The 27,509-nt window shown below is 34.9% G+C and overlaps 1 pseudogene; it reads right to left on the bottom strand.

The window, feature by feature from the left end:
- Window positions 1-205: 205 nt before the first annotated feature.
- Window positions 206-27,025, bottom strand: LOC108663279 (G-type lectin S-receptor-like serine/threonine-protein kinase LECRK3; annotated as a pseudogene).
- Window positions 27,026-27,509: the final 484 nt, after the last annotated feature.

Raw genomic sequence — 27,509 nt, 5'->3', positions numbered from 1 at the left:
CATTCTTGTTCTATACTGCTCATAAATTTTGTATGAGGAGTTATTTTGTAAGATAGTTTGTCAACCAATAAGGATTTAGAGGAGAAAATTATGCACTATCTCTACACCATAACTGGTTTTTTTAATTTGGTGTATATAGTATATGCCAGATGAATAACGTGAAGTCTTAGCACCAAAAATGAATTTTTTTTTACCTCTAACAAACTTAGATAGAACTGATAAATAAGGTTTGGATTAGAGGAATTGAGACCTCAACAACTCCTTTTATCATTTGTATCACTTTCTTCATGGGAGGTCTTAGAGGTGGATCCGCCTGAATGCACCATATTGCAATCATCATGAACTTTTTCACCCATTTTATGTCATCTAGTGCCTCTACTGTTGGGTGAAGGCTGATCATGCATCAAATACAAATAGAAATCTAACGAAAATAAAATTAACAAATTAAATTATGCCTCATCGTTCTAGAATCTCTTTCATGCCAATTGAGTACATAATTAAATTAATAAATAAAATATATGATCATGTCACTTTATCTAAATAACAATGGTTGATGAATCCTTTGTTAAAACACATAATCAGCCTTCAAAAAAACTCAACCACCTTAACCCGGTTGTTGTAAACCAAAGTTGTCCAAGGAGTACTTGTGCAGCCTCTAATGGTAATCCACACCAATAAATTAGAAAATCTTTCTTTAAGGATTGGGAGTGCTATGCCTTGACAATGTGCTAGCAAAGATGAGTTTTATAAACTCATAATCCACACAAGATTTTTGGGGCTGAACACACAAAAGAAATCAAGTGAATGAAAAACTATTTTTCTTCACACAAGGAACAGTCAGACAAAAGGATTTTCTAATGTGCTATTCTTCTAATTTTTCCAGCCACTCTCTTATTTTTGTTTGGAGGTTATAGCAAGGTATTTATATCTTGGATTAATTTTAAACCCTAGTTACAAAGCTATTTTGTAATTGTCAATTAATTCAATAATTTAATTAAACAATTTTAATGAATTAGGCCCAATAATTTAATTAAACAATTTTAATCAATTAAGCCCAATGACTTAATTAAACAATTTAATTATATAAGCACAACTTAATTAACCAATTTTAATCAAGTGCTTGAGAAGCTCACAACTTCTAATTTGATTAAGTTCAACTTAATCACCTCTCCCATTTTATTGTCAGTATTCATTTTAGGTATGTGACCCATTAGGCTTCTAATATGTTGATAATGAACTCAACATATAATTCTTAAGTTAAACTTAGAATTAGATAAATTTAAACTACTTTAAATTTATCATTAATCAAGTCAACAGCCTAGAGTTCATAAACTAAGATTGGGATCTAGCAATCCATCATGGCCACTTAAATGTTAAAAGAGTCAAGATGGTTTGACTTAACTCTTTAGTAATCAGTCTTTCCGTGTAATTCATTCCCTCATCATATATTCCAAAGATGATAAGAGTATGGTGCAGTGTCCACTCATATTGATCTCTATATTCATTCTTAAAATTTGATCATCAGCTTTGTAGAGACTTGTGAAACTCTTTTCATAATCTTTAAGTTACCTTGGCCAAGTACTTCAATAGGCTAATATCAACCAAGAACTACTAGGATATATCCCCTGCAGCACTTGGGGTGATGATTCCTATCTTGACCACTCATTTGCCTTCACATGCTTCTTGCTATACCCAAAAGCATCCTGTTTTGGCATCCTTGGTTAGGCACCCATAAGGATAAAATCAAAGCATAGCACTCCACACATAAGACAACTTGGTGTCTCAAGTCTAAGGAGTATTTATACAATTGACACATGAGAAGTATTGTATAGACACTTGAGTGAAATACCAAATGCACTTGAGTGAAATACCAAATGCACTTCTTATGGCGGGTCATGTTTAGTAAACTTACTCTCCTATGCAAGCACCTACATTCTAGTTCCAATCATCTCTATACTTCAAGTAAGGAACATAGAATGTACCAGTCTCTAGGTATAATTGATATCCAGTCTTAATGATACATCGACCAGGCATATTTAAAGATTATGCTTTGATGCATAAGGATCTCATAACTGCAACCCATTACAGTTTGCTTGTAAGGCATATTAATCTCATAAACTTCATCCAATTAGACTTATAACTTGTTATAATTGATGTCTTATTGATGAAGGAAAACCTTTAATCATTCAACATGAATTATATTGTTGTATGATTAGAATCAAGTCTTAATCAATTTCAAGTGGTTGTAGGGCTCATCCCAACATCTCCCATTAGCACAAAGCCAATTGCTACCTCATCGTATGTAGATTCAAATCCATCTAGCAATTGTGTCTCCATGTAGACTCATATGTGCCCTTCAATGTGGCTAATTGCTTTTATCTACCTTCGTGATGTCCATGCATCACATAATGTCATATTACTATATCTAGATCCAATGAGACCCAAGTTCTATTAGTATGGATTCATTATTACATTAACAATGTTCAAAACGCCTTATTAGTTTCATAAACTTATGAGCTTAATATATTCCTATTTGAGCCCTTTTTAATAAGATGTATATGACTTTATTTATATACACGTATAATCCTTTTTGCTCCTTGGGACCATTCTAACTAGACTATGCTGTATGCATCATATGCATGTGTCACCTTGCGTTATGCCATTTGGCCATTTCTTTTTTTTTAAGTCAATGTGCTCCCTTTAAATCTAAGATCTTTTATGAGAGTAATATTCAAACTCTTTTGAATATTCCATGATGTATATACATCTCAATGTATGCTTGGATTTATATTGGTTTGGAATATCGTAATGGGCTTTATATGTTGGAGAGATATGGACCAAATCATATCACAATATGCAGTTGCTTTCTTTCTTGAACATTCATCTTTATGTTTTGTTCTTAAGAAAGTTCCATTTTATATGAATCAATATTCAAACTTTTGACTAATTGAACATAATTCATAATTGATCAAATATCATTGTAAGGATAAACATGAAGCTTGGATAGTTAAATATGACATAATTATTCCAAATAATTATTCAAACTCGAAACATATAAGCTTCCACATCCAAATGCTAAAAACAATTATTCACCAGCCATTGCCATGGCAATAACATAATTAATGTTTCAAAAACATCTGAATAAATTATCCAACATGTCAAGATAAATAGGAGTGTAACCATCCAATGTAGCATTTAATACTTTAAGAAGTCCATCCATGTGGTCACCTTCTCAGCCAATATGCCACTCATCTTTATCTTTGGTCCCTACTATATGTCAAACATATGAAAACCAACTTTGAGGTATCTTATACCTTTGATATATAAAGTAGAATTATTTAGCAAATGGTACCTAAATCAAAAACTTCAATAAGCTTCTTTTTCTTGCTCACAGTAGCTAAGTACTCCATGCAGTTCCCGTTCCAATGCCCAAGTTTGCCACAATGATGGAAAATATCCTTCTCTTTGTCCTTTTTGACATATCCCTTAAGCTTTAGTGACTTCTCATTTTGGGATTTTATCTTTTTCCCTTTCTAGGCTTTCTTCTTTTATTGCTTTGTATGAGCCTTTGATGAAGAAATAAGAAGTAATGATCCTTTATCTTTCTTGATGGACCTCTCTGCTGTGTTTAGCATGTTCAGAAGTTTGAGAAGAGTGGCTTCCAATAGATTTATATGGAAGTTCAACACGAACTGATTGAAGCTGTCAGGAAGAGATTGTAGAACTAAGTTTATACTTTGCTCATGATCTATCGCTAATCCTAATTGTCCAAGTTTCTGGATGAGTCCAATCATCTTCAGCACGTGGGGTCTAAAAGAACTGCCTTATACCATCTTGCATAGAAATAGTTCCTTAGTGATCTCATATATCTCAGTGCACCCTTCCTTATCGAACATTTTTCTAAGGTGAAGAATCATGGATTGGACATTCATGTGATCATGCTGTTTTTATAGCTCAAGAGTCATACTAGCTAGCATCATGCATGTTGCCTAATCATCTTCATTTTTATGACATTGATATGCTTCTTTATCCTCAACAATAGCATCAGTAGCAAGGACTAGTGAAATAGAAGTATCAAGGGCATATGATTTCTTCTTTTATTTTAAGACGATCTTGACGTTTTGAAACCAATCAAGGAAGTTTGGGCCAGTGAGTTTATTTGCATCCAAGATGCTCCATAGTGATAGATTATTGGCCATGTATATAAATTATGCCTAAATAGATAAAAGAAAGCAATAAGTAAATATCATGCATAAACTATTTAAAACAAGGTTTTAAAATTTTAAATAGTTCTCCCACTGTTTTCTACAAGCTGATAACCCTCCATATCACTTTGAGAGATCTCTACTAGGATTCTCTTAGTGGGTTAGAATTCCATCCATCTAGTAATGGCCTTGAGTGTGCTCAACAAACCATGATAGGTGGATTAGGTAAGTAACTGAGCTTACAAATTGTACCTCTATACAACTCCTAGATTAGCTAGGTGACAACACATTGCATAAACATATCATATATGTTTCGCCTAGCCTTTGACTATACTTTCCATAATAATCAAGTTTCCAAGCATTTAGATTTTATGAAACTAGTTGAGTAAGACCTACCAATAGCTCAAACATACTCGTGTAAAAGTGTGGCTTTGAGTGTGCTCAACAAACCTTCGATTAAAATAGTAGCCAAGTTATCTTGCTATATGGTGGAAGGCAACTTAGTCATACACAGTATGTGACTCAATATTTACAGAGGGATTTTATCCTTTTCATTTTATTAAGGTCTCATTTGATTAGCATGCATAGCATTTAATATATTGCATAAAATTAAATTTATCACATGCTGTTCTATCAGAATGGTTATGGACTTTTTTACTCTAGTTTCCTTGAGCCATAAAAGGAAACTAATTGGTCAAATCTTAAGGGATAGCATACATTAAGCACTTCATGCCTTAGCTTACATCCACCTTTAGCTTTTCATGGCACCTTAGATCTCCATCTTCAAATTTACAAAATTTCTTTCTTAATCTAATCCTATTTCTAATTACAATTGAATGTAGAAATCTTGAGTTACATTCGAGGAGAGTTAGATGAGAAGAGAATTTTACAAACCCAGAATGTTAGAGACAAGGTAGGGTTCGTAGACCTTATTTGAAAATATTTCTATAAATAGCAATTTGACTAAACATTCACAATCATATTGGGTCTATAGTCCATAACCATCAATAAGCATCCACAATCTAGTTATAAACATATAAAGTAAACATGCTCAATATGATGATGATTGTGCATTTCATTTGAAAAATGCCACTCAACCATTGAGGATTATAGTTCAAATCATTTGGTACTTAGGTTTGAAAAGATTCAGTAATTTCCAGAAATATAATTTTTTAAAATTACTTAGTAAAGGAATTGACCATATCAAGGCCTTTAGCTAGCTCAAATCATATTTGAATTAATTCTATTACTAAGTTCTTTTTAATTAAACATCTTTAATTAGAAACCTAAACCAATTTAGGAAACTTCCTAATTTGAGTATCTACCATAAACCATTTTAAAAGGTTTCATGACCTAAATCATGTATCTTAAATATTTTAGGAAGGTCCTTATCCACCTTTTAATCTTGTATTATCCATTCACTAATTGTAGAGTTCTAATCATTATTAGAAGTCTTAAATTATTTGTAAATTTATGTTAATTAAAATCTATCCTAATCGGATTAGGATGTCATCTACTCAAGTTGACTTTCCATTTTAATTAAAATTATCTAATCTAATTAGATGTTAATAAATTAAATCATATATAATCCCTCAATTTAGGGAGTCCTCATCAAATGAGGAAGACTTAATATTTTTTAGACATTTAATATCAAACAATTTAAAATTGATTGATTCCATCAAGGATTCAAACTCCTTGATTTTAGGCATGTATCCCTAAGATTTAGCAGTTAATGATTAGCTAAGGAAAGAATCCTTCCTAATCATTGAGTGTCCAATTTCTCCAGCAAACAACCTCTTTCCATAAGACGATTGCATCCATGGCAATGGGAGGTGCGGCATCCATGTGTGTCGGCACCATGCACAACCTTTGTCATGCATGCCATTTCACATGTGAAGGACATTCCTTTAGTTTAATCAAGTGTCCAGCCACTCAAAAATTAATTGAAATTCAAAATTCTATCCTTTAATTAAACCTTTCAAATGAGAATAATATTATGAAATTTTTCAGAATTAATTTTGGAAGATTATCTTGCCATTCAAAACAGATTTCCAAGCTATAACTATTCTCTGAACTGTTTTCAAACTTTCAATAATTAATAGCTTAAATAAGCTTATTTCCCATTAAAATTTCCAGAAATAATCCTCATTGAACATTTTAATAAAGATAATTTTTAAGAATTAATCTTCAAGAGTTTCTTGTCAATTAAAACTGAAATTCATACCAAAATAGTGAGCTGGACAGATTTATATTTGCACCAATTTTCTTGCTTGAAATCAGCATATTTGACCATGATATTTTCTAGAAATAATATTTATTGAACATTTTAATAAAGATAATTTTTCAGGAATTTTTCAGAATTAATTTACAGATTTTCTTATTAATTAAAACTGAAATTCATGTCATAACAGTGAGCTGGACTGCTTTCACATTGTTGCTACAATTTCTTGCTTAAAATCAGCCTATTTAATCATGAACATTTCATGATTTTGCTGCCCACATATTCAGCAATAAATGTGTAACAATTTCATATTTTATTTGCTAGAAATTAAACACAAATAGAAGCAAAATTCTACACCTAAATTCATGTGTGTGTGCTACCCTGCAAGATAGCCTCCAAAACTGTCTCGTATGATGTTCTTTTTATTGTGCTTCCTTTGCACAACGTAAAACACATATTAGTTAAGTCTATACATGATTTAAATAAATTAAAAAAAGATTAAAAGAGGCCACAAATGTTGCTGGACAGAATTAAATGAAATTGGAAAAGTAGATTTTTGAAAAATCGATTTTGACAAAATTGCACCGAATCAAAATGCAAAACAACTATTTGCTAATCAAGCACTCAAATGGCATCAAAGGGGCTCTAATACCAGTGTTGGGTGAGGGCTGATCATGCATCAAATACACATAAAAATGTAGCGAAAATAAAATTAACAAATTGAATTATGCCTCACCCTCCTAGGATCTCTTCTATGCCAAATTGAGTACAGAATTAAATTAATAAATAAAATATATGATCATATCACTTTATCTAAATAACAAAAGTTAATGAATCCTTTGTTAAACCACCAAATCAGCCTTCAAAAAAGCCCAACCACCTTAGCCCAGTTGTTGCAAACCAAAGCTGTCCAAGGAGTCCTTGTGCAGCTTTTAATAGTAATCCACACCAATGATTTAGAAAATCCTTCTTTTAAGGATTGGGAGTGCTATGCCTTGACAATGTGCTAGCAAAGATGAGTTTCATAAACTCATAATCCACACAAAAATTTTGGGGCAAAACACACAAAAGAAATTAAGTGAATGAAAAACTATTCTCTTCACACAAGGAACAACAAGACAAAAGGAATTTCTAATGTGCCGTTCTTCTAATTTTAAAGCCATTCTCTTATTTTTGTTTGGAGGCTATAGCAAGGTATTTATACCTTGGATTAATTTTAAACCCTAATTACAAAACTATTTTGTAATTGCCAATTAATCCAATAATTTGATTAAATAGTTTAATTAAGTCCTTAGAAAGCCCAGTTAACTTAATTGTTTAATTTAATCAATTAGGTCCAATAACTTAATTAAACAATTTTAATCAATTAGGCCCAATGACTTAATTAAACAATTTAATTAATTAGGCATAACTGCTTGAGAAGCTCACAACTTCTAATTTGATTAAGTTCAACTTAATCACCTCTCCCATTTTATTATCAACATTCATTTTAGGTATGTGACCCATTAGGCTTTTAACATATTGGCATTGAGCTCAACATATAATTTTTAAGTTAAACTTAGAATCAGATAAATTTAAATTACTAAAAGGCTTATCATTGAAAGATTAGGGTCTAGCAATCCATCATGACCACCTAAATGTTAGAAGAGTCAAGATGATTTGACTCAACCTTTCAGTAATCAGCCTTTCAGTGTAATTCATTCCCTCATCATATATCTCGAAGATGATAAGAGCATGGTGTAGTGTCTACTTATATCTCCATATTCGTTCTTAAAGTTTGATCATTAGCTTTATAAAGACTTATGAAACTATTTTCATAATCTTTAAGTTACCTTGGCCAAGGACTTTAATAAGCTAATATCAACCAAGAATTGTTAGGATATGTCCCCTAAATCACTTGGGGTGATGATTCCTATCTTGACACTCATTTGCCTTCACATGCTCATACTATACCCAAAGGTATCTTATTTTGGCATCCTTGGTTAGGTACTCGTAGGGATGAAATCAAAACATAGCACTCCACACATAAGACAACCTGGTGTCTCAAGTCTAGTGAGTATTTACACAGCTGACACATGAAAAGTATTGCATAGACACTTGAGTGAAATACCAAATGCACTTCTCATGGCGGGTCATGTTCAGTGAACTTGCTTTCCTATGCAAGCACCTACATTCTAGTTCTAAGTATCTCCATACTTCAAGCTATGAGATCGGTTGCTTACTTCTCAAGTAATGAAATATAGAATGTACCAATCTTTAAGTATCATTGATGTCCAGTCTCAATGATACATCAACCAAGAACATTTAGAGATTATGCTTTGATGCATAATCTCATAACTGCAACCTATTATAATTCCTTTGCAAGGCATGCTAATCTCATGGACTTCATCTAATTAGACTCATAACTTGTTATAATTGATGCCTTATTGATGAAGGAAAACCTTTAATCATTCAACATGAATGATATTGTTGCATTATTAGATCAAGCCTTAACCAATCCCAATTGACTGCAGGGCTCATCCTAACATCTGCTTCATTCTTTACCAAAAGATTCAATTTTCCTACTGTATAGCAATCATATGGCCTATCAGCTAGAATTATCTGATCTTGTTCCTTTATATCTGGCTCATTATTCTTCCTATAGCAAATGAACTCTAGCAACAAAATGCCATAGTTGTAAACATCAACTTTGATTGTAATGGGCATGTTTCTGAACCATTTAGGGGTAACATATCCTTTGGTTCCTCAGATAGCAGTAGTAGTTTGAGTCTAATTTGTCTTCAGAAGCTTGGCTAACCCAAAATCTGAAATTCTTGCTATAAAAAAGTCATCTTGAAAGATATTTTAAGGCTTAACATCGCAATGTATGATTTGCAAGCTATATTGTCAAACCCTGTTCTATAAAATAATTACAACGTCATTTACATGCTTAATAGAATGTTTGAATATTTAGGAATTTTGAGGAATCGTTAAAAGATGATATTGCCCCTAATGGTACTATTAAGTCGATTAAGCCTCGAACTAGTTCAAATAGGAAATTTGAGGTGAAATTAAGAGTTTCACAGTTCAGGGATGACTCAAAATGGTAATTCGGAGTTCGAGGATCAATTTGGAGTCAAACCGAAATTTTCACTATCTAGGGGCAAAATGATCATTTGCCACTTGAGGACAAAATGAGAATTTTGAGAAAAGATTTTTTTGAACCCATTTAACTTATTGGAGTATGATTTGAGGATTGGAGTATAATTTGAGGGTTTGGCAGTGAAAAAGTTTAATTTCAGTGATTTTTGGAGTGTAGGGGCAAAATCGTAATTTTTCCACCAGCTAACAAAATTTAAGATTTTGAGAGAATTTAGATGACATTTGACAAATTGGAGAATGGTATGAGTAAAAGGGATGAAAAATATGTTTATGAGCAATTTTTCAGTTTTTTGGGCAAAAATGTAATTTTGCCACCCTAGGGGCAAAACGGTAATTTTGTCACCCCAGGGGCAAAACAGTAATTTTGCACCCCCAGAGCATTTTTCCAGCACAAGGTCTTCACCCATCATCATTTTTGACCCTTGAATAATGTGTGGTGGAGAGAGAAAGCTTAATAGTTAAGAAATGACACATGGACCAATAATAAGGTGACATGTGTCAAGTTTATATTCATTAATTATTTAACTTTAAAATAAACATAAAATCAGCCAATTCTCTTTCATATGGCCGGCCAAACAAAGAAAAAGGAAGAAGAAAAGGAGGAAAGGAAAAAAAAAAAACAAAAACTTAGATGGGAAAATTGAAGAAAAGTGTGGGATTTCCAAGAATCAAGCAATCAAAGGTAAAATTTCTTGATTTTGACTTGTGATCTACCTTTCCCATGCTTTTCTCCTTATTTTTCATGGTTAGATTTCATGTTTTCATGGTGAATTCATGGCTGCCCAAATGGGTATGGAGAGAGAATGAAGTTAGATTAATTTGATTTTAAGTTATGTTAGTGTTTTTAGTTAGTTTAGCATATTTAGAAACAAAACAATAAGAAAAGAATTCATTTTCCTCCATTACCATTATTGGCCGAATTTTCTAGGGGAATATTGGCTGCTGATCTTGATGTTTATTTGAGGAATTATGATGAATAATGATGAATTCTGAGCCTAGAAAAATAATGGAAATTTTCGGAGCAAAAATATGAATTTTTACCCACTAGGGGTATTTTTGTAATTTACTATCGAGACTGATAATTTGCACCACACTGAGGAACAGTAAGACAATTTGGGTGCAATTGAGGTATAGAAACTGAAAAAAATTAATATGGAGTTTAAACGGACGCATATATCAATTTATCGGGTAAAAGACCGAAATAGGCTAACATCGCGTTTAGGCAAAATTTAGACATTTTGCACTTCATATCATGCATTAGTAGTATAAATTAGTTTATTTTGGTTTAGTACCAAAGTAGTAAACCTCTTAATTGTGCAATTTGTCAAGGTGGCGAATCCTTTGGCAAGGGCAAAGAAATCACACCCGAGGAGTAATAGTTGGAGTACCCGAATTTAGTTTTCAGAAACTGTGAGTAAACTTATTATCGTCTTAATTATCTAGAGTAGTTTTATACAATTATGTGATTTTATGAAAAATGGGTTTAAACGGTAAATTGTTATGTTTTAAGAGAAATTGTGATTTTATAAAATGATTTTATAAATTTTCTGGAAAATCGAATACTGATTTTGAAAATAGAGTAATTGGAGACTGCCTACTTGTGTTGTAAATTTTATGGTTTTAAATTGAATGGCTTATGACAATAAATGAGCATGAATGGCTAAACTGATTTTGGTGTTAGAATTATTTGTATTGTGTATTTAGCCTTGAGAGGCTAGGTTACGATAAATTGCCATGTCATGCAGAAAAAGATTTTATAAATCATATGGTAGATAAAGGATTAGCTACTGCAGTGGTGGGGGGTTCCGTAGGCCAGCCTATTAGAGGGGCACGGTAAACTCTTTTATATTCTCACCTCGGTCGTAGAGGCGCGTAGGGTATCTCCTGAGGTGGGCTTTTTGAGTGCACTTCACGTGGACCACCACGTGAGAGTGAGACTCAGCTAACGCCAAGGAACAGCTATGTTTCAAAATAAAAATATGATTTATGCGAAATATGAATTTTTAATAGCCTTGGCGGACTCGGTTGGATACCCCTAGTCCAGATGTCCTCGAGTACAGGATTTGGCACGAGCCAAGTTTTGAGTAATTCACGAGCCATATTGATTATTTGGTTGAAATGAATATTCGTGATGTGAAAAATTTGCTTAAGTTAATTATTTTTAATTGTCTCTATTTACTTGCCTTTAGATAGTTTAGATGGTGTCTGTTTACTCACTGGGATTTTATAATCTCACCACCCTCAATTTTCTACATTTCAGGTTCGGGATAGCCAGTAGATAGCCGATTGCATCAGGGACTTCAGTTAGCCTTGCATTGACAAAATTATAGGTTCATAGACTCGTATCTTATTGGTTAGTTACGAGCCCACGTGTCATTGTAAAAGTAATTTTATACTTTAGTTATTTGATTTAAAATATCTACGAACATATTTAGCTTTTACACCATGTTTTTGGTGGGTTTCGGTATTTTTGAAAAAAAATGACGAAAATGCCCTTGTGAGCCAGAAAATAATATTTTATTGTTTTGATTTGGAAATGACTTATGATTTCTTGAACTGCAAGATTTAATAACTATCGCTCACCGGGGAGATGCGGAAGCTGATGCTAAGCCTTGCCGGGTTCCGATCGACATTTGGGGTAATGAATGCCTATCGGGACATCGCGACAGTTGTCACGAGCTCGATGGGAGTTCCGGGTCGTGACATATATTCTCCATGTAGGTAGCACAACCGTCTTGCAATTCCAAGAGCAATTTCAATTTTTTGGTACCAGTCGAGTCTTGAATTTTCAAACAAGAATTTTGCTAGAGAACCATTGCTTATGTATTTATATAGCAAAAAGCGATTCTGTCCCTCATTGTAGAATCCTAGCAGTTGGACCAAGTTCTTGTGGTTTTTTTGGCCTATTGCTATCACTTCTGCTCGAAATTTGCGCTCCCCATCCCATCCCATCTTTCCTAATTTTTTTTTTGAAAAATGAAGTTTATTAGCCATTAATTGGTATACCATTGATAGTCTTAAACTGGAGCTGCCAGAGACTCTCATTGGTATGAAATGAAAACCGACTTTTCAAGTAAAGCCTAAACAAAGAGGTTCACCATTGCTTACATAAACTGGCAGTATGCCCTCATCAATTAGTAACCTCACAAAATAATCTCGATCCTGCTTAAGATAAAAAATAACTGGCAGGAAACAAAGAGGCTATACAACAAAGACATAATTTCTAAAAGTCAACCTCAAACAGCGACAGTAATACCCTAAGACCACGAAACAAAAATGATCCAAAAACAGAGTAGAGCCTTCAACATTCCTTGAAGCACTTGATCATCAAAGCCAAGATACAATCGGAGTCGAAAAAGTTGACAGTACATTGACAGATCCGAGTGAAGAAGGATCAACATATTCAATTTGAAACACACCACAAGCAAAGGAACCAAGACACGGTTGCGTCTACCTAGAGAACATGACTTGCAACCAGCCACAAAAAAGAAGGCCAGCAACTTTAACACGATCAGCAAGCCACAAATACAGAAGAAAACTGCTTCACCTTGAAGAGGAAACAGCATCAAGCACACCACTCAAGCAAAAATGTCCTCCATAAAGCTGAAGCAAGGGAGAAGCAAAGCCCCATCCAAAAGGAGGACACAAAAACACATCAACTCCTAGAGAAAATTGAATAATTAGGTTGTAAGAATTGAAGCCAGCGGGGTGGAAAGCGAAACTCGCTTAGAGTCTATTCCCCTTAGGTAAACACGAAACCTGGCACCAGCATTGGAAGAAGACACGGCTAACACGAAGAGCGACACCATCACTTTCATGAAATGGCAAAAGAAGAACATATGCCCTCCACAAACGAACTTAAACCAATCACATAGGAAAGACAAATGAAACACAAAGACACTCGTCAGCCATTTGAAGCAAGAAGCCATTCTCTTTCAAAATCGATCACTCAACCTCAAAGCACTCTCTCCTTCCCCACTCATAATGCAAAATCTTGTCCCCCTCAAATCCTCCCTTTTCCTCTCATTTCTGCCCTTTTCATTCAAGGTAAATGCGCTCTTCTCATTGAGTAGCTCCCCATCCCCGGCTAGAACCTTGGAACATAACAATCAAGTCACTGTCACTCTGCCCCTACCTATCAAAAGACAAGAAAGGCTTAGAACAGGAAGCTAGGCATTAGAGCCTTAGCCAAGCAACTTGAATCAAAACATGAAATGACCATAAACACAACAAACAAAAATCCTTTTTGTTGTCTCTCTCTCTCTCTTTTTTAATTTTTTTTCTTTTTTTTTCCATTCTTTTTTCTTTTTTTCATTCTTTTGCTTTTTTTTTATTTTTTTGTAATTTTTTCTTTTTTTTTTAATTTCTGTTTAAAAAAATTTACTATCTTCAACTTTCCTATACTCTATTCAAACTCTCGTCACAAAACATTAACCATTAAGAGAAAGCCCCTGGAACACTGAAAACCCGATCACCTTGAGCACAAGAAAAAAAAGTTGAACAAACTCTCCCTCCCAACATCTTCTGATAACCATCACTTGTTCCTTTACTTCATGGTAAACAACAAAGAGGCTCTCCTAAGGAGCTGTCGCAGCAAGACCATCGGGATTTTTTTTTAAAATAATAATAATAATAATAATAATAATAATAATAATAATAATAATAATAATAATAAGAAATAAGAAATCACCCCTGTTTTCCTATCATCAAAAAGGGAGATCCATTTCAATAGAAAAAAAAGGAATTGTAGAGAAAGGCACCAACAAACACTATTACATAAAGACTCACAAAAAGATAACTAAAAACCCATACCTTTTCGCTCCCTATCAATCCACCTAAAAAGAAAAGACTCACGAAAACATAAGGCAACCCTTTAGTAATTCAACCAACCCTCACAATCCCCTTTGTAGAAGATCCATCAATCTCTCTCCCTTACTCCATCATGCTCAATTGTTTTGTGAAATGAACAAGTGAACTTTTGAACTTTTCTTTTCTTTTCTTGTTTTTCTTTTATTTTAATTTTTTTTCTTTTTTCTCTCTTGCTCTTTTTTTGCTTCTTTTTTCCTAACACAATCATCAGCAACCTCGAAAAACCTTGCTAAAAAAACTCGTTAGAATAAACAACAATTCATAGCTCCTAGCTGACCTGCAGAAACTTTGACTGAAAAACACAAGACAGCTAAATCTCGTAGTGCATAGGAAACTAAAGCATATGGAAAAGATGAACTCAACAAGGAAAACAAAAAACTATGTTTTTTAAAGGAAAAACAAAATAAAAAAACAAAATAAAAAATAAAGAAAAAATCATTCACACATAGTAAGCAAGTCAGTCTCTTGTAAAGCCCCTAACTTGGCTAGTTTATCAGCCATGCTATTCGCTTCCCTAGGAGTCTTCCTAACCTCCCATTCCCTAATCCTACTCTTTACGCCTTAAATGCCAAGAATTTCCCTTTTTAATTTCCAAAGAGCCTTATTGATTTAAGGACCCAATAGACGGCATTAACTGAATCACTCTCAACAATTAACGAAGTGCTTATCGACCATTTAGACGCTCTAAACAATTTAAAAGCTTCCTTAATCGCCCATTACTCGATTGTATTGATCTCTGCGACCCTGACTTGCTTCGAAAATAAGATTCTGACTGTACCTTTTTCATCTTTCAAGACTCCTCTAATGGCAGCGGTGCCCATATTTCCCCTCAATGCTCCATCCACATTGAATTTAAGCCACACATTTTGGGGTGGTTCCCAACCCCTACTACTCTCAACGGCTTTCAAGTTTTGAATTCTACCTGCAGTTGGACATTAATTGTTTCTTCCAATAGTTGAAAATCCTCTGGCCATTTGGCTTTTGCCCACTATGCAACTCTAGATCTTACTATGTCAAAGCATTGTTGGCTGTCCCATACCTTTCCTGAAAAACCACTTCGTTTCTCATTAGCCAAATAAACCATGTTATGGCAAAAAATGCCAATCGCCATAATCTTCTGTCGCCTCATGCACTGGTTAGTTCCAATCAAGAAAAAACTTAACCGCTGAGGTGTGAGATGCCTAACTAAGTCCCCATTGGTTTGTCCATCTAGTCCACATTTTCCACTCTGCTTGCATTAGAAGAATAAATGATCCACCGTCTCTTCTTGAATTTTACATAGAGAGCAAGTTGCTGCTTCCACTATAAGTAAACCCCTCTTAACTAATTCTGCCCTCACCGCTACCCTTTCTTTAAGGATTCTTCAACAAAAAATTTTCACCTTTATCGACACTATTCCTTACCATAACTTCTCCCAATAAGTGCTCTTGTGCCTACTTCTACCTACTATCGTTCTATAGTAAGAGCTCACTAAATAGATGCCACTTGGTCTCCATTTCCAAATGACCATGTCTTTATAGTTTTTCACTACTAGGTGTTCATTAATGGTCCTTATCATATGTCTCAACTAGTTTTCTTCCCATATAAAAAAGTTACGTCGTAGATCCACTCTTCTCCAATCCCCTGTCTGTATTCTTTCACTCTTTCGCTCTTATTGCTAGCTAAGGTGTACATTCTCGGGTATTCATGCCTTAGAACAAGACCTTCAATCCATTTGTCGTTCTAGAAATCAAGATGTTCTTCATTACCTAAAATGAAACCTAACCCATCCTGAATGACCGAACTCCCTTCACTAACATCACTGATAGGCTTGACAATGTTCTTCCATATAAAAGAGTGGCATTTACCCTTCTTGAGCTCAGAATGAGGTTATTGGGATCACATCCCTATTTTTCTACCACTACTTTCCTCCATAAACTATCTTTCTCATTTCCATATCTCCATATCCATTTATTGAGTAGAGTCTAGTTTTTGATTTAAAGGTCAACCCAACCTAATCCACCATGTTCTTTGTCGATACATATTGATCCCCAATCAACATAATGGATCTTTCTTTCATCTAACCCTCCACACCAAAGAAATTTCCTTTGAATTTTTTCTAATTCTTAACTCACACCGATCGACACCCTAAACAATGACATAAAGAATATTGGAAGACTAGTAAGGATTGATCTAATAAGGGTTACTCTTACCCCCAAAGACAACATTCTACCTTTTCATCCAATCAGCCTATTTTCGAATTTCTCAATAACTGGACGCCACATCTCCTTTGAGTTACTTCGAGCCCCTAAAGTCATTCTTAAGTACTTTAAGGAAAACTTTTCCATCTTGCATCCAATCTTTTATGCCCAGTCAGCCATTTTCTCCTCCTCCAAGCCTACCCCAAAACAACTACTCTTTTGAAAATTTATTTGCAGTTTTGAAATCAAGTGGAAACATCTAAGGATTCTCCTTACATTCCTAATGGATTCCTAGTCTAGCTTATTTGCAATGGTAGTATCATCCGTGAAATGAAGATGGAAAGGACAAGACCTGCACTTCTAATCTCAATGCCCTTGCAAATCCTTTGCTTAACCACTTTGCTCATTAACATGCTAAAAGCTTCAGCAACATAATTAAATAAAAAAGGTGAAAGCAGACAACCTTGTCTCAATCCCTTCCTCATTTTGAATTGCCTAGTGGGGATACCGTTGACCAAAATTGAGATCTTAGCTGCTAAAATACATGACTTTATCCAACTTCTTCACTTCTTTCTAAACCTCATTTTGTCAAAGACAAAGTCTAAGAACTCCCAATTTATCGCATCATAGGTTTTTTCAAAGTCCACCTTGAAGAACAAACCCCAATCTTTTTCTTTCCTCATGACATCCACCACTTCAATTGCAATAAGAACACAGTCAACCAACTGTCTCCCTTTAATGAAAGTAAGTTGTTGATTGCCTATGACTTCTCCAATGATAGACCTCATCCTATTTGCTAAAACCTTAGCTATAGTCTTGTAAATGCTACCCACGAAGCTGATCGGTTTGTAATCTCTAATGTTCTCTAGAAAGAAATACTTTGGTATGAGAGTGATGAACGTTGCACTGACATAACCATTTATGTTCCCAGTTTCGACGAACTGCCTAATGAAGCGCATGAGTTCTCCCATAATCACTGGCCATTATTTTTTGAAGAAGTTGAGATTAAACCCATCCGGTCCTAGGGCTTTGTTCCCATCACAAGATTCAATGGCTTTCAAACTTCCTGTTCTGAAATCTCTCTCTTCAAATCCTTTGCCCTTTCTCTTTGGAGGACCCTAAAGTTTCCTCTTAATTCCTTGACTGTCACTACTTTATCTTTTCTGTAAATCATCTCAAAGTAGTCAGCAATACTCTCTTTTATTAAGACAATCTAGTTTCCCATTTTGATACAAGGAATAAAGTTTGTTTTTCTTCTCGAGGAAGCTATCGAGTGAAAGAATCGGGTATTTCTATCTCCTTCTACATACCACTTTATTCTCGACTTCTAATGCCATTCTCTTTCCTCATCTCTGTGAAGCTTCCATAGTTACCCTTTTACCTACATCACTAAACCTCTCCAATCTTAGGTTCATACCCTTTAATCATTTATTCTTTTGTTATTTGGATGGTTTTTTTAATCTCCTTTATTTTTCTCTGTGAATCGCCCAATTTTTTTTGTTGCCATTCCTTATTCCTTGGCTTGACATTCTTTAATCTCCCTCAAATGCCCTTATTATTAGAACCACTAGCTTTGATTTCCTCCCAAACTTTCATAAACATTGGTGCAAATGACTTATCATCCAACCAATGATTAAAAAGCTTGAATAGTTTTAGGCCCCAATCCATTCTTATGACTCCTAACTCTACCGAGTTATGATCAGATAACGAAGCTGGTAACCTTCTTTGGACAAGCTCTCCATATAATCTTAGGATTTCAACTCCCACCTAAAACTTATCAAGTCTGCTAAAAGCTTCCTCCTCCCTAAATTTTCTATATGTGAACTTCCCTCTTATCATTGGTAAGTCAATCAGTTCAGTTTCTTTTATGAAATTCCTAAATTGGTCAATGGCTTTGCCATTGAAACTACACCTTATTCTCTCTTCTTTACTAACTGTGACATTGAAATCCCCTCCTATACACCATTCTCCTTTTATAGACCCTATAATTCTCTGTAGTTCCTCCCACATATTTGCCTCTCACTATCATCATTTGGAGCATAAATATTTTCAAACCCACATCTGAAGGTGTGCTTTTTTATAGCTCCCACAAGTAAAATATACCTCTTAGATTCAATGCTGTGTTCAATCTCAAAAAAATCCTATATCCACAGCGAGATAAGTCCCCTTTATGCTCCCACTGAGGGACTCACCCTGATCTGATTGTTTTTTGAAACCCCAATGGATTTGATAACTTTGCCATCCACGTTGTCTAACTTAGACTTTTGAATTAACAACATGTCCGGCTTCTCTCTCTGCACTAACTGCCGTGCCATTCTTTTTTTTTCTCTCCTATCCAACCCTCTAACATTCCAAGATATCAGTATCATAATGGAAAAAAATACACTTAATGCACAAACATTGACTTTATTACTTTAGACTGTCCCTGGTGTCGAGCTGATTTGGTCGTTTTGTTTGGTAGCTTCTAATTTCACAATTCATTGAATCACCGACTCCCTATCCTCTCAAAACACTAGCCTCAACTATTTTAATAGCTCCCAAATTTCCTCAACTTCACTCCTAATAACTGAGTTCCTTCTGTAAAAGTCAGAATCTGTTAGTGGCCCTTCCTCTTGGTCAACATGTGTTGCCTCACTATCACCTTCTTCCCTTTCGACTTTTTCGTTGATTTTTCTTTTCCTCTTATTGGAATTGCTTGCCTTGGGAGATACAATTCTGACACTATTTACCTTTTTCCCTTGTCTTGACCCTTTACTTATTTGACTCGTACTCCCATGGCCGCTAAGAGGTTCAGGTGAGAATCTCTTGATGGTTTTTTTGCCTTTTTCACTTTTCCTCACAGTAATTTTGCTCCATTTTCATCCTCTATATTGAAACAAAAATCACTATCTACCCTTTGCATTTCCTTTTCTTTACTTTTGGAGGGAATGGATAAGCGATGCTAAACCATTCCTTTTGTATCTGATTGGTCACCCAGCTCAATCTCCTATTCCCTTATTTGATCTGTGAATTTGCTTTTTTTTTTTTATCATGAATGTTACCATTTTGTTCTCCCCATAGAACGAATCCTCCATGTTGGTCCTTTGACTATCAAAATTCATATTTTCTTTCTCATTCGCTGCATTATTTTATATTTCATCCAACAACGTAGAGTGGCCTAAATAAGAATACATTTTTGGTCCTTTGATCGACCCCTCATAGAGTTTTAAGGAATCTTGTGTTGAAGAAGGTGGGTTTAGGCTTAAGCTCCCTTTTGGAGAGCTTTCAGAATTTTCTAATTCTCCCACCATACCTAACATTTCCCATTTGTTTTTAAAATGCCTCTTTTTTTCCTTGCCCCATTTCTTTTAACAAAGATCCTTGGTCAACTTTGCTACCCAAATATGGCCCATAATCTATCTTTGCATCTGACCTACTTAACGTGTTCCCCATTTTCTTTATTTCCATTATGGCCTGGCCAAGATCTCCTTTCTACCCTAGCCTTCTTGTCATTAAATTTGTCTCTCATTTCACCCAGCTTACTACTTATCTTCACCTTATCATTTTGATACCTAATCAGATCTTTCTTACTTTTGTCAGTCAGATCCATTCTACCGTGATCTTTCTCTCCTTTTTCCTTATGGTTGAATCTTTTTTTCCTCTGTTTTGCCAAAACATTCCCTAATAAAGTTTTACTTTAATTTGAATTTTACTGACTCACAAACAAGATCCATACCAAGACTATTCCTTAAAAATTTAAGTTCACTTGATGTACCCGACATCTCCACCATGGCTATTTTGTCAAAGGTGGTGATATGTCCAGCTTAGCCGTTTTCAGTCAACGTTTCTTCCTCCCATAATAACTCTGTCCCCAATTCATAGACAATCATCTCCTTCGTTGATTCACTACCATCAAGACTCACGGTGATAAAATGTATTCGGCCTACTGCTTCAAACATGGCCTTTGTTGGAATCATTAACTTGCTTCTAACTTGAACTTAGACCATTGCTCGATCAAGTCTGTCTCTTCTGTATGTGCTTCGATCTACCCCAATGAATTCACCCCAACAGTTGACCACTGCCTTGAACGTGTTGATATGCCAAAGTTTGAGTGGGATCTCCTCAAGTTTAATCCATAAGAAAACCTCTCTTTCACTCCCAGCAATGTCCACAGGGATGAGATTCTCGAACCATTGCTCAAATTCTTCCCAATAATTCTCTAACAAAATCACCATTTCATCATAACTTTCGAACGTGACTAGTGACAACAGTCCCTCCACTTCTCTTATTCGCATTGTGATGCCATTCTCAATCAAACTTTCCTGAATGAAGTCCAAGTCTGTCTTCCTGCGAAGCCATCCTACAGCACTAAACGTAACCCAATCCATAGCCTCATTAGGGGTATTGGTATGAACAGTAATAGTTTTCATGCCCCAATGAGCTGATTGTGCTGTCTTTACTCTGTTCTTCATTTTATCTTGCATTGTTTCTACTATCCTATTGACGAGTTGGTTAGGTTTCACTTGTTGGGTTTTTGGCTTCCCCGGTAACATGTTTGAACTTTTTCTTTTTCTTAATACCACCTCCTTGTATGCCCATTCATCACGGCCACCCTAGTTAACTTTGTCATGAGCTGCTTCCTTTAACAAATCCTTTTTAGCATTTTTAATCTTACCCTTCCTCCACGGTTTAGCACGTCTTACCAAGATTCTTCTACCATGAATCCATTGGTGACTTCCCCATTTCAATGCTCGCTCTATTTCGTCTTTGTGCTTAACTCTGACGAAAGCAAAATTTTCACCTCTTGCCTTGTCTTCCATGGTCTTTCGAGGAATGAAGACATCTAGCACCCTCCCAAATTCCTCAAAGGCACATTTGATAGTAGACCAAGTAATCTGTTTGCTAAGGTTGTCAACAAACACAGAGTGCAGACTCTCTAGCCACTGTCTTCCTTGGTGATCATGCTTCTGGATGCCCTTGATGATTTTCCCCTGTCTTCGGTTTTCTCTCATGTTCTCCCCTCAGCTTGCTTCCTCTGTTTTCTAATTCACTTACAACTAGAGTTAGCCTTTAATTTCTTGCCTAATTTCTTAATTGCAACTAATTCTTTACCTTTAGATGCTAACATCCCTTTGTAAACTGTTCCAAAGGCACCATGACCTAACTCTTCCTTAAATCCATTTGTAGCTTTCTCCAGCTCATTGTAAGTGGAACTTTGAAGATTTGTTGTTGACTTGACTTTTTGTGGCTGAATTTTGTTTGTTTTCTCTTTAAATGGGAAAACGACATAAAGGTTACTAGAAGTAAGAGCAAGTTTAGAAAGATAAAACCACCAAATAAAACTGATATCACACAAATTATAATGGAATAATCCTTGTTCTTTGTAGAAATTTCAGAGCTAGAGTTGTCTTTCCTTACTTTTATTAGGGCCTTCCCTCCAATGTTAGGATCAACTCGCCCATTTGTAAGAGGAATTTTCTTCTTATACTCCCCATCTCTGAAAGTAGCTATTGTACACAAACAATCATTCAAGCAAGCCAATCTGCACCAATCCTTAGTCACTGCTTTATAACTTTGATAATATGGATCAAGCCAATCTGCATTAGGCATCATTTTAAATTCAAATAGATTCGTTTGTTGTGATGCTTCATCATAATCTTGGGGAATGAAGTTTTGTTTGCATCCCTTCATAATGTTATTTGGATCTACAAAAGTGTATTTAGGCAGGCAGTGGCAAATTGGACTTTGGTCATCATCTAGCATGCAGTAGCTGTTGAACCCACATACGCCACTGCTTGAATCTCCTCCAACCCTCAAGCATATGTTTGATGGTACAAAGGATGTTAAAAGTTTTGTAATTCCATCTGGTAAAGAAGAAGAAGATGAGATTGGGCGCCAAATCAACGCCTTGCTGAAGGAAGGAAGAAGAAAGATACGGTGACATTTCAGCTATTGGTTTAATGAGTTAATGAAACGCATATAGGCTTGTTGTTTTAATCTTTAGGATTGTTTCTTTTACTTTGGCTAAACACCATTTTGCTGTGTCATTTTACTTGGTTCTTGTAAGGCTAAAAAGTCACGTTTTTTTTATGTCTGGTATTTTTGCTATTTTTCATAGCTGTTGTAGTGTCCGTTGCAAGGCATAAAATTCCAAGTCTAGAATCCTGTGCTTAGCTGTTATTCCGCAACATTTCATTCTCCAATACCGAATTGTGTGGTTGGTTGGTTTTGTTACTATCTTTATATATGAAATATGAAAAAAATGAGTGACGACTTCTTTCCCTAATTTATGGTTTTCCTCTTTTTTGCTCCCCTATTTTTCCTTTACTGAAATTCACTTTCTCTGTAGTGCATATTTCTCTATTATCAGAGAAATTTCTTCATATGATAAACTTGTCCAAGCCATTGGCATCCTACCATTGCCTGTAGTAGCACTCTTTGGGTAGGCATATTGTCTGAATTCTCCATCGTAGTCAACAGTAGCCCTTAGGTAAAAGTGTTCTGTTGATAATGCAGTTGGGAATACAGTATTAAGTGTGCTTCCATTCCTTGATGTGAGGTATATTGTCACGACCTGGAACCATCCTTGAGTCCGTGACAACCGCCGCGATGTCTCGATAGGCACTCATTCCCCGAATACCATATCGAGACCTCGTAAGGCTTTCATATCGGTTTCTTATCTCCCCTGTGGTTAATCATTGCCAAATGTCATATTTTAGAGGCTTTTAAGCCTTTTTTCGATTTAAAATAGTGGAAAAATAAATTTCACTTCACAGAGGCATTTTGATCATTTTTCGTCAAAAATTTCAAATTCGACCAAAATGTAGTACTTAAGCGAGAAATGCATATTTCGAAATCGAAATTAAATTTGAATGTCTAAAATGTGATTTAAAATGGAATTATAACCATTTAAATAAAATAAAAATATTCGACAAAATATTCTATTTTCTTACAAATTAATATTTATAGAGTATTCTGAAAATGATTTTTAGTAGCGTAAAAGTTAAATATATTTATACAAACTATAATACGGAAAACCAAAGTATGAAATTTAATTTACAATGCTACATGGGCCCACAAATGAACAGAAGTAGTAAAGACAGTAAACCTACAGTTTTTGAAGTAGTATGGCCAACTATAGTTCTCGACGATGTCTGCTATCTACATGTTAACCCGGCCTGAAATGATGGGATAAAAAAAAGGGTGAGATTATAAAATCTCAGTGAGCAAACAAACACCATCTAAATAATCTAAAGGCGAGTAAAGGGAGATAATTAAAAATAATTTATTTTAGCAAATTTTTCACAACATGAATATTCATTTCAACCAAATAATCAATATGGCTCGTGAATTTCTCAAAACTTGGCTCATGCCAAATCATGTACTCGGGGACACCTGGACCAGGGATACCCAACTAAGTCCGCCAAGGCTGTGAAAAACTTTATATAATCATAAAACTTGGTTTTATTTAAAAAAAAAAGCAGTCGTTCCTTGGCGTTGACTGAGTCTCACTTCACGTGGTGGTTAACGTGAACTGCACTCAAAAAGCCCACCTTAGGAGATACCCTACGCGCTTCTACGACCGAGGTGAGAATATAAATGAGTTTACCGTGCCCCTCTAATAGGTTGGTCCATGGAACCCCACCACTGCAGTAGCTAATCTTTAATCCACCAATTGATCAAATCTCAATGGCATAGCATGGCAATTACATTACTAACCAATTTATCAAGGCAAAACAGACAGTTCATATTTTTCAACACAAGTATAAATTCAACCAATCATGCCAATTTATCACAAGCCATTTAATTCAAATCATAATTTACAATAAATCACATGGTCTCCAATTACTCAAATTTTCAAATCCAACATTCTATTTTCAAATCAATTTATAAAAAAATTAATTTATTTTATAATTCTATTTATTTTATAAATTCATATTTTTCTAATAAAACAAGAAATTCATCATTTAAAATAATTTTCACAAATCACAAAATTGAATAAAAACTACTCTAGATAATTCAGACGATAATAGGTTTACTCACAGGTTTCAAAAGTTCAGATTTCAGGTGTACTCAGCTTAGTGATCCCCAGGCGTAATTTCCTTGCCTTTGTCGAAGGGCACACCACCTTGACACAGTATAAAATCAAGGAATTTACGATGTTGCCCTTAAATTGAAATAACTAATTTAGATCACTAATGCATGGTATGAAATGCAAAAGGTCTAAATTTTGCCTAAACACTGTATTGACCTATTTCGATCTTTTACCCGATAAATTGAAATACGCATCCAATTTAGCTCCAATTGATCCCATTTCTTTTTCTAATGCTTCAAATGACCAAAGTCCAGCCAAATAACCCAAAAATCAGCAAAGCCACATTCATATTCCTTCTTGGAAAAATTCGGCCAAAATGGTGCATCATTGTCACAATTTTTCCTACTTGATTTTCTTTCCATAATTCATTAATTTTCATATCAAAAACCATGATTTCATAATCAAATAACCTAAAATAACATCACATTCTTTCTCACCATTAACTTGAAAATTCAGCTAAGGCTAGGTAATGGGAAAAATGAATGTTTTTTTACATATTTTGTTTACTAACATGCTAAACTAACACTAAACACTAACATATATCAAAATCAAATCAATCCAACAATTTTCTCTCTCTAGACCCATATGACCAGCCATTAAATCACCATGAAAACATGCAATTAATCATGAAAAATAAGGAGAAATGCTTGGGAATAAGAAAACTCAAGCTTAATAGAAAAAATCTCACCTTTTTCACCTAATTTCTTTGAAAATTCACACTTTTTCTTTGATTTTCTCTCTGTAGGGTTTTGTTTTTGTTTTTTCTCTCTTCTTGCTGGTTTGGCCGGCCATGGGGTGGAAGATGGGCTATATTTGCGTCTTTTAAAAAGGAAAATAATAAATTAATAAAGGCATGACACGTGGCATCATGTCATTGGCTCGTTTTTAAAACTTTAAAAATTTTAATCCTTTTTATCTGCACCACACAATTAGTCAATGGTCAAAATGAGAATAAGGGAAAACCATGTGCTGGACAAATGTCCTGGTGGTGAAAAATTACTGTTTTGCCCCTAGGGTGGCAAAATTACCATTTTGCCCCTATGCGCTGAAAAATACCAAGAATAAATTTTTTTCACTTCTTAATCCTCAAATCATACTCCAATAAGTCAAATGGGGCCAAAAATCTTTTCAAAACATTCCCATTTTGTCCTCAAGTGGCAAATGACCATTTTGCCCCTAGATAGTAAAAATTTCGATTTGATTCCAAATTGATCCTCGAATTCCAAATCACCATATTAAACCATTTTGGCACTTTAATATTCTTAATTTCATCTTAAATTCTCTAATTGATCTAGTTCGAGACTTAAATCAACTTTGTTGTACCTCTAGGTACAATACTGACTTTTGTAAATTTTTTTTCGGAACTCTCCTAACATGCAAACATGCTATCCATCACATGTATGTCATGACAAGTATTTTATAGAGTCAGGCTTGACATCTTTTCCCTTACTTAGAACAACCATATGATCCTTCTTCATGTTTGATTTCGACATCTGGCTAAATATTAATATTTTAATGTTATTTCATTAATAAACTATTATTTTATTCTAAAAATTTTATCATATCTCTTTGGTTATCAAAGTTCCTTATTATGGCTCAATTCGTATTCGACCAACTTTATTTATCACCATATCAAAGTATGGGGCATTTCATATATGCTGCCAGACAGGTTGAAGATCACCTGAAAACCACTGCCTATGGAATTTTAGGTTGACCAATAAGGAGCAATAGCTTCATCAAACGGAAAATTCATGGTATATAGGACGAGGTTTCCATCAAGTTGCAGGATTAACTTAAATCTTGCACTCAAGTAATTCGTTTCTGTGTAACGAGCAATGAGTTGGCTGCCTTGCTTCATAATCTACTTTGGTAAGATCGTGTCTGTAGGATCATCAAAACTCTGCCACAAAATTGTAGAATCTTGTCCTGCTAGCACAAAGTTTCCTGTGTCAAGCATGGCTGCAAAGGAAACGCCTATACCAGTAGAAATAGGAGTCCATATCTGCCGACCTGTTTGATCTCTGAGAACCAACCAGCCAACTCTGGTTAGGTCAACTTTGGACCCACTTTGGAGTAGATTGTTTCTGTTTGCTGACCAGACAATGGTCTTTCCAGGTATTTTATTGAACCAAATTGCTAGTAAGAAGCCATCATTTCCAATTTGCTGGAAACCGAAAGCAAAACCATCTGAAGGTGATTTCCCTGAAGAGTTGTCATTTTGTGCAATGAGGGATGAGCCCAAAGGAATATTGCTAAAGCTTTGAGCAGTAAATGACGGTGGTAGTAACGGAAAAAACAGGAATAAGCATGAAGGACCTAGTAGTTTAAAATCCATGGTAGTAATTTTAGGGTGGTCTTTTCGGAAGAGAAGGAAGCGATATATCAGGTATAAACCCCAAAAGACTACTCGTAACAAAGGAGTGCTAATGAACATGAAAAATCTACATAGTTTCCTTTCAAATAGAAACAAGAATCTCTGGATTTATTGAATTCTTTATCAGTAAGTCTACTTTAGACTCTTATCAGAACCTAGTCCTCTGCCGGCCTAAATAAGAAACAAGTAATTTGGAAATAAATTTCTTAGACAACTATCTGCACGATTTCTATATGGAAGAAAAATAAGAGGGCGGGGTGACATCATGGTTGGAGTCAAATTAGTGACTTGATTTGCTATGAAGTCAAACCTTTCTGACTAACCTTGAAACAATCGTTGGTCGAAGATGGTCTCACATTTTGCTGATTAGCTCCATTTGGATATTGCAAACACATCTCTATGATAGAAATGATTTTACGTTTTCTTATGTCGTAGACTATATATA

The sequence above is a fragment of the Theobroma cacao genome, chromosome 9, assembly GCF_053813885.1.
Source record: "Theobroma cacao isolate CCN51 chromosome 9, ASM5381388v1, whole genome shotgun sequence".
Taxonomy (NCBI): domain Eukaryota; kingdom Viridiplantae; phylum Streptophyta; class Magnoliopsida; order Malvales; family Malvaceae; genus Theobroma; species Theobroma cacao.
This window is presented reverse-complemented; position numbering and strand designations above follow the sequence as displayed.